Below are 9884 nucleotides of genomic sequence, written 5' to 3'. Positions count from 1 at the left end.
AGGCTGAGGTCAAAACTTTAGATCATTAATGTTATGTATGGGAGAGAGAACAGGAGACCATGAAATTACATGTAAAAAATAACCAAATTAAGATATTTATAAGGAGAACTACCAAGAAAGAAAACATGATAATCAGAACTGAATAAAATGGAAAACTTCAGGGTCAAATTACTTAATCTTTCTCAGCTGCAATTTTTCATTTGCAAGGTGTTTAGTAACTCATTAGAGGAAAATGCATATATATTATATGGCACTTTAAACTTGGTGAGTGAATTTTTATGATTTATCATTGTCATTCCTATTATTATCTTCACTCTTATCACTAAGAAATTAGATTGGAGAGGGAACAGAAAGAAGTTCACTCAAACAGAGGAGAATCAGGATTTTTTTGAGACTAGAAGAAAATTTAATATTTAAATTTGGACTCAGTTATAGAAGGGTCTGATTGGATAGTTGACAGTCTAGTGGTCTCAGTATTTTCTACAAAGGATGTCAATGTGGAAAAAAAATTGGAGCAAATAAAGAAACAGTAAATGAATTGAAGTGCCATATGTGTTTCTGTAGAATAAGAGCTTTTGTATTTTAAAAACCTTGTATCCAAGAACGACATCCTTGTATCAAGAGGAAAACCTACAATTTTTTAAACTTTTCTTGTTTTTCCATATATGGAGATAAATGTCAAAAATAAATTGAAATCTTATTATTTATGTTTTATTGAAATTAATAATTTTTCTTGGCTACCTAACTTTCTCTCAACCATGTATAACAATAAAATAGGTGGAGCTCGCCTCCTCTTATGAATGTCAAAAGTATATCTACATGTAGAAAAATCCTCGCTGACAATTAACTCTAAGCTGGCAGAAGGACTCCTTCATATCTAAGGCTGTTGGAAAGACAGCTACATAATTGGGTAGGAAGGGAGGAAAATCCTTTGGGTTGGGAACTGTGTCCCTGGGAGAGGACACAGAAAAGAGTAGATTGCTGGAGTGGATACCTACCCTGGCGAGTGAGTGGGTCAAGCCACAGATGGGGCATCCCAGGCCAACCGTCAAAAATGGAGGAAGACCACTGGATCAAACAGAAGAGCTAGAGGAACTTGGACTCCACTCATGGGGAGCATGCATATGTTGACTAGCCCCCGAGGCAGGACAGAGAGAGCTGAGCAGAAGCTCCAGCCCTGCTCAGTCCATGCCATAGTGTGGCACTGGATCTGGCGTGTCTATGATGGGGAAAAAGACTCAGAGGTGGGACCCAGTGGCAGCCCAGTCCCAGGGCAGATCCCCAGTGGGAGGGAGGTGGCCACTGGGGACACTTTCTCAAGGAGTGCCTCAGAAGCCACCCAGGTCTCTGATGGCAGTTGCTCCACCACAGCTCACCTCCTGACAAATGCCAAGAGTCCATGTAGGCCCTGTCAGCTCTGGGGAGCAGTTCTACAACAGGGCAGAGGTGGCAAAGACAGAGAGCAATGACTGACTCTGAAAGACAATGTTGGCTTACAACTGAGACAGTCTGAGCAGAGCCACAGATGTCTACACAGGCGGCCTGTGGCACCACTATCTGTGCATAGGCCTCCCTTGCTTCAGCATTCCCTCCTCTGGGACAAAGGCCTTGGTGTGGGGAAAAAGAAAAACACACTTTTAAAGGGAACAGAGCCAGCTTGAGCCCAACCCTCAGGGCTTCTGGTGCAGCAAGCTGAGATCAAACCTGGCCCCTGGCAGGGAAGTGACAGCCACAGAGCAGAGAGGAAGTCATGCCTCACGCCTGGCACCTGCCCTAGCCCCTCCATCACCAGTGTCACCCCCTACCAAGGTGACAGCTGCCAGCACACACTGAAGACAGATGTGACTGACATTCAACCCAATCCAGCCCTCCCACCAAGGGCACGGGGCACACCCAGTATCTACAAGGATGCTCCTACATAAGCACACCGTCCAAGACTTCAATTTACCAGATAAAGATTTCAAAACATAAATTTCTATTGGTTTTTAGCCATTAAGTTTGGTGCCCTGTTACGGCAACCCTAGGAAATTAATCCACTGTATGCTTGATAGATCAATTTATTATGCGTTGTACATTTTTTTTTAATTTTCAAAATATTTTAACAGAGAAAGGAAAGTAGAAACCAATCAAATAGTTCAGAGAATATCATTACTATTGTTTTAAAAATACTGATATTTGATTTCGGGTGGTGGTGTTCATGTAACTACTTCATTGAATTTTTCTTTTCTGTTGTGAAAGCTGGGAACTGGACATAGCAGGAAGAATAGGAAGAATCATCGTGAGTACAAAGCAAATGGGATTTTTCACCAAACCTGTGAATAAAGAGTAAACAGTCTTTTTTATTAAATCTGAAGCACACATGAAGTCACTGCTAATCCTATTATGTGCATTTGTTTTTGAGTTATATCAGCTCTATTTCTTTGCTCACAATCATGCATGTGTTACCCCTGCTTGTCTTCTCCTTTGCTAACTTCTAAGAATATGCCCTGTTAACAGCTTCTTCTGAGGATTAGCTGACCAGAGTGGGCACTTTTTCTGTCTGACCCAACTGGTCATTTCCTTCTGCTTGCCCAACTTCCCCTAAAAGTTTCCGCTAATCTTTGCTTACCTCTTTCTACCCTAGAAAGGAAAGACTTTACTATTTGCTTTGAGACCCTTGCAGATTTCTGAGATTTGAGCTTTCTCCCTGTTGCAGTGGTCGCTGTTCTCAATGAATCTCTCTTGATCTATTTTGGACTTGTTTTTATTTGACATGTCAAAAGATCCTTGACCAAAAACTGTGTCTACTTCAGTGCTTCATGTAAAAAAATTGCTTTGCTAAAATTATTCTAAAATATTTATAGAACCACACTCTACATTAGATTTCTGCTCTCACTGCTCCTGTTTCTTGGTTTAAACTCCTATTTTTCATATTAAAGTATTTTGACTGTTTCCATATTGACTTCTTTATTGTCTGTCTGTATTCCCTCTGATTCTACCTGCCATGTACTTTCTCTATAATAAGCCTGAGCAACCCATCCAATCATATCATTTCTTTATCAAGTGATTTTCTCACTTATAATTACTTGGTTTTACATCCATCTTTAAAACTAGATAATAAACTGTCAAGTCCAGAGATTTGGGCTTAAAAGTATTTATACCCCCAGCAGATGTCTCACTGCATGGTCACAATGTGGTCAGGAAATAGCTGATGACTGAATGAATACAAACTTCTGTTGGACCCTTATTTTCTAAAATAATAACACAAGGAACAGCATTTATTTTCAATTGTTTCTATTTTTTTGGCCACGCCCACAGCATGTGGAAAGTGCCGGGCCAGGCATTGAACATGTACCACACAGTGACAAGGCTGGACTCTTAACCTGCTGCTCAACAAAGGAACTCATCTTTCTCTACGTTTAAGTAACTACTTTATTTCCAACCCTTCAAACATGTAACAAAGCTAATCATGTACGAAGCCAATAGTACTATTTCTGGCACTTCAAGAACTTGAAATGAATACTGAAAATTCAAAGAATGCTTTCTATTATCCTTTTTCCTCCACCTGTCTCTTCTCACATGAGATGCAGTGGGTAAGGCCTGCATTTAACCCACTTGGTCTTTTAATTTGAATGCTATTCTCCTTCAGATTGAACATAGCCAAACTGTCTTCTTTAGCATCTTCTACATAAAGAAGCCAAACATATTCATAAAACAAAATTCTACAAAAGAAACAACAGCAATAATAATAAAGACATAGACAAAATAATAGCAGAGCCATGTCTCTTTTTTGAAAGTCATATTTGCTTAGCCCTTATATTTACTAATCAAATACTGACAATCTTGCATTCACTTCTTTTTTTTTCAAACTTTTCCCCTTATTTAGTTGTTTATTCAATCTATCTCCAAATCTGATTGCCTTTTCTTAGGGCCTCTTTCTCATATTTCTTTGTCTTTCTATCACCAATCTATTTCCACCTCCCTACCCCTCCACCTAAATATAGCCTATTCATTTCATCCTTATATATCTCTCCCAAATAATATTTTAAATCTATCCTTCCTTTTTCTTTCTTTCTTTGTTTTTAAAAAAGGTTTTTAGGGCAGCTCTTGTGGTATATAGAAGTTCCCAGGCTAGAGGTCGAATCAGAGCTGGAGCTATGGGCCTTCACCACAGCCACAGCAGTGCAGGATCCAAGCCATGTCTGTGACCTGCCCTACAGCTTGTGGCAATGCCAGATCCTTAACCCACTGACCAAGGCCGTGGATTGAACACGCATCCTCATGGATACTAGTTGTGTTCTTAACCCACTAAGCCACAATGGGAACTCCTAACCCTTCCATTTTGAATTATCTTCAGCTATTGCCTATGGCTAGGTAATAGGTATTCCTGTCATTAATGGCAACAGGGAATTCAATTTGAATAATTTACTATGTGTATTTAAAATGTATTGAAGACCTTGGAAACTATTTCAGCTTTAAATTGTGGGATGGCCTCCAAAAATATTGCTTTTTTTTTAGCGACATATTTAATCTTTCATAGTGTTTGGAAAATTTTTTCTTTTTTTTTTTTTTGGTCATTTTGCCTTTTCTAGGGCTGCTTCCTGCGGCATATGGAGGTTCCCAGGCTAGGGGTCGAATTGGAGCTGTAGCCGCTGGCCTACGCCAGAGCCACAGCAATGCGGGATCCGAGCTGTGTCTGCAACCGACACCACAGCTCACGGCAACGCTGGATCCTTAACCCACTGAGAAAGGCCAGGGATCGAACCCACAACCTCATGGTTCCTAGTTGGATTCGTTAACCACTGAGCCACGATGGGAACTCCTGGAAAATTTGTTATTTTACATAAAAGTGATTTTCTAAAGTCCATTTAGTAATATTTTCCTATTTTTCTTGTTGGTTTATATTAGGTCCCTGTCCTCATCAGAGGACTCATCAGAGTCCTCAAGGCAAAGTTTCTCAAAATTTCTTATGTTATGAATCATATAGGGATCTTGTTAACCTACAGATTCTGGTACAATAGGTCTGAGTATGGCTTCAGAGTGTATGTTTCTGACAAGTTCCCAGATGCTGCTTGTGCAGCTGCTCCAAAGATTACATTTAGGGGAAAGTTTTAAACACTATCCAGGCACAGATTAAGTGGTAGGGCAGCTTACAGTCACAATTAAATAAAATTCTGTTTAAAGTTTTTATGTAATATGTTTCTCAAGTGTCTCACCAGTTCTGTGATGTGGCTAAGAATTATTATAATATTTATTTTGTCCATGGGAAAAATTGAAGTTTAGAAAATATTAGGAATAGTTCAAGGTCATGAAACTATAGTTATCTGAATAAAATACAAAATAGGTGGTCCCACCCCCAAAGCATCAGCCTCTTAACCACACTAGGACAGAAGTTTTCTTTTGGATACATTTAAATAAGTGAGCATACTTTATGAAAGCTATACCAGCCTACATTTCTTAAATAGGGGCTGCTTTTAGTTTGATGGGTTGATTTTTTTTTCTTTTCTTTTTTTCTTGTTTTAACTGTCACCATTGATACTTCTAGAGAATGTTAAATGTCAATTTACCTCTGTAATCATGTCCTGTGGTTGCTGAACAGCGTTTTAAGCATATGGGTAATTTAACGGATATGCAGGATAATTTGGTGCATATGGGTAATATGGCCGATTTCGACCATAATGCTCTCTCTGTATACAAACAAAAGGAAAGAGAAAATTGCAGAGAATTGAGATCATTACAGTGCATGTAATTCACTAAATTTCATGAAAAACTTAGGTTATTAATGCTGGTAGGACCTTATATATCATCTACTTGATTGCTTTTTTCAAACTCTAAGTTAGATTTCTACTTTTTAAAGTAGCAAAAATAATGAAGCATTTGTATTTTTGTTGAAAATTTTGTTGTTTTAGAGTATAGACGGAGTCAACGATTAGAGTCGACCACTTAAAAAAGATTTAAATACTATTTATAACATTACTTTCAAACAGTTACTTTGCCCATCTGGGAATATTCCAGGGAGGAGGAATTGCAGTTTAGGTGGACTTGCTCCTTCTAATTTTTTACTTATAAATGAGATAATGTTTTTTAAAAGTCCTACATTCTTTGATATTCACTTTTGTTATTTCAAATACCCTCCATCGTTCTGCATCTTTTTATTTCATGCTGTTTGAATTCGCCTACTTACTATATTACTTGTTATTTTTTGGACCTGATCACATTGATATGACATGCCAAATAATATGAGATATCAGGGATACATTTCATTAAGAGAATGTCAGATAAATGAAAAATTTTATCTTATTTAACATGGTCAATTCAACATACACCAAGGACTTCATTACCTTCCAAAAGGATCAGGTCTTAGAAACTGACCTCATTATACGTGTTTTTAATAGCTTCTGTGGTCCTTTAGGCATATATTATACTTAAAATAATTAGGATTTCAATAGTATTTGGACCAAAGCAATTAATTTACTGGACAAAGATAGCTATTTTCTGAAAAATAATTGGATTTATCAGGGTGGCATTTGAATTTTCACTAGTATACAAGATTTTGGGGTCTTTATCCATTGTATCATAAATAAATGTCAAACTTCATTTTAACCAATCGTTATATAAACATGTTTCAGAGATAAGTATGGATTCTCTTATAAGTACTCAGAGAAACAAATATTCTTGTACTATACCACATTATCAGAGAAATACATACCTCCCGTTTTTGCCATTTCCGGTGATATTTCTGTTAAAGTAAAGAACAAATTTATATATATATATATATTGCCACACACTAGGCATATGGAAGTTCCTGGATCAAGTGTCAAATCATAAATGTTGCAACTGTGACCTACATCACAGCTGCACCAACCCAGGTCAAACCCACATTGTCACAGAGACAATGCCAGATTCTTAACCCATTACAGCACAGCAGGAACTCCAAGATTAACTTTTTTTTTTTTTTAGGGCCACACCTGCAGCATATGGAAGCTCCCAGGCTAAGGGTCCAATAAGAGCTGCAACTGCCAGCCCATGCCACAGTCACAGCAAGGCCAGATCCCAGCCACATCTTTGGCCTACACCATAGGCTTGCAGCAGGGCAGGATCCTTAACCCACTGAGCAAGGCCAGGAATTGAACCTGAATCCTCATGGATACTAGTAGGCTTCTCAACCCACTGGGCCACAAAGGGAAATCCAGATTAACATTTTAATACATATTTAATTGCTAAATTTTCAGGTGAAAGAAAGAGTCTTACCTCGTCAGATGAATCTGCTTTCTGGTAAAAAAGAAAAGAAGAAAATAGTTGACATTTTAATTTTATAATTCCATATTGAGCATACAAATGCATTTAGCTTCCACAGTTATGGCTAAACAAAATGGCAATAAAGTTTGGGGCAATTGATACACTAAACTAATTTTTTGTTTGTTGAATAGTATCTTTAATGTGAATAAAGTCTTTTACCATAATTAATTTGCTACAATCCATTCGCTCTGGATTTTCTTTTGTGAAAGGAAAACATCATTGTGAATAGGAGAATGAAATCGAAAAGTTAATGTTTAGGTTTCCTCAAGTCAAATATTTTTTATATAAATATGTTCAAGTAGCTCAAAAGCTGCTACATTCGTATATAAGTTGTGCTAATAGGGTCTGGTATGATCTATTTTTCTCTTCTTAGATTTTTATATTTTACACTTCTATTATTTTATAAAATATAAGCTATTAGACTGCGATGTCACAATCAGTTTGCTTTTGAAATATCCAGTAGAACTTGTTGGATTAGTAGAAGAATGATTATTTCTTGAAAAACATCTCAGTAACTAGACACAAAAAATACCAAAGTGAAAGGTAGCATTGTTTTTACAGAAGAAGAAACAAATTTAGAAGGAGGAGGAAAGAAATTCAGAGAGGTCAGTTTTACCTAGTGACACAGAACAGTAAACAACAATACAGAGAAAACCTGACATTTGGTAGTTCCATAGTTTTAATATTTAAATGTCTTTATTAGCATCTCAGACTCACATCTGTATGATGCTCTCTAAAAAATCAATTTTTACATCAAGCTAATTATGTGTGTTTAGTGTGTGTGTTTGTGTATTTAAGATTTATTCTAAGTCCTTAATGAAGATACATAGCTTACTTCAAGGAAAATGTTCACATAAAAACATTAACATTTCTAAAAACATGTTCAGGTAAGTGCACACATATATCAGAACACAAGAAATAAGATGCTAGCTAATTCCTGAGAACATATTCTTCAAAATGTCCCGATATACTTACAATCATGGCAAACATGAGAGCCATAACAAAGGCAAAGATAAAGAGCTTCATATTTGGCAGAGTCCTGTGAAAACATATGTGAAAAATCAATAGCACATTCACTCCTGCACTTACAAATCAAACATTTACATATCAAATTATGCCCCAATGCCTTGTGAAACAGACTAGAAGCAGAAGGACATGTGAAACACATTACTGATCCCATGGAATTTAGTGACTGGTAGGTATCTTGATAAGCGAAGTAAGTGCTGTGATATGAGAATATTAAAGTGCTATAAAAACATGCACAAAGGGCATCTTAAACAGATCAAAGGCATGGAGGTATTAAAGAAAAGAAAAAGGTGAAAATTGTGTTACATCCCACAGGATAAGTAAAGAGAGTGTGAGGAGCCTGCAAAGAAATGGAAATGAGAGGGAAAGCCTGAAAATGAAAAAGTTCAGCATGTAAACAGGATGAAAATGGAGACAGGATGGCCAGTGAGATTGTCATGAATTTATAGGGATCTTACATAATGACATTAGGAATCATGATTAAGGCAGGGTCTGAGGTGTTTAGAAGATAGAATGGCAAGTAGCAGGGTCTTGTTTTAGAACAGAGTTAGCGAGTATGAGCCAGTTTTCTGGCTTGAGCATTGTGGGCATGGTGCAGCACTGGTACTAGAAAATTAATAATACTCGTTAGAAAAAAATTAAATTGAAAAGAAGTTTCAGGAAAAATATTTGTAGTTATTTTGAAAATTAAATTGAAATGATATTTAAATGATTTTATGATCAAAATTAACTGATTTGGGACTCTGATATGTTTTTATAATTCTGTATATGCAAGCGACTCCAGCTCATTATCATTGTTGAAAAGTAGATTATTCCTGAATAATAAATATCTAAATAAAAATACTTCCCCAAATATTAGGCAAATAATGGGTAAAGACTCTCTTTTATCTTTTTTAGTCATCAAGTTTTATAGAATGTTATGGCAATATCTTCGCTGTAATGATAGAAGAAACTGTTCTACTGCTAAATAACGCTAAATCTTGAACATAGGAATCAGAACTGGAGACTGATGATATTTCTCCTTTTCCATATCTGCTGATTTTGCTTCATTGGTTTAATTCAGGATTGTGGCATTAGATATTAGATTCAGGTAAATACACAGAAATGGGTATTCAATAGATAGATGATAGAGAGATAGATAGACAGATAGACAGACAGATAGACAGACAGACAGACAGACAGACAATCTAAGGGTTCTGAGAAAACACTTCCCAAAGAACACAATAATAGAAGTTTGAAATAATAAGAACTTTTGAAGTAATAGGCTAAATGAAGATGTATTCAATAAAATGAATTATTACAATGGTTTGTTATATGGTATTCCTTATGCAGAAAAAAAGGAACTTATTCTGAGAGATGAAAAAGATAATCAAAAAGTAATGAAAGAATTAGTGATGAAATAATATAACTTTGAAAAAGTTTACTCAAACCTTTAAAATAATACACAATTTGCAAAAAGAGAGTTTAAGGTACTCAAGAGATCTTTTTTTTTATAAAATGTAAAGTTTAACTTTAGGTCTAAGGTAAAAGTAATTATTAACAAAGTGGAGAGCATATACTTAGTCAAGGAAATTCAAAAG

The sequence above is a fragment of the Phacochoerus africanus genome, chromosome 10, assembly GCF_016906955.1.
Source record: "Phacochoerus africanus isolate WHEZ1 chromosome 10, ROS_Pafr_v1, whole genome shotgun sequence".
Lineage (NCBI taxonomy): Eukaryota > Metazoa > Chordata > Mammalia > Artiodactyla > Suidae > Phacochoerus > Phacochoerus africanus.
The sequence above is the reverse complement of the archived record's forward strand: the minus strand, read 5'-3'. Positions refer to the sequence as shown.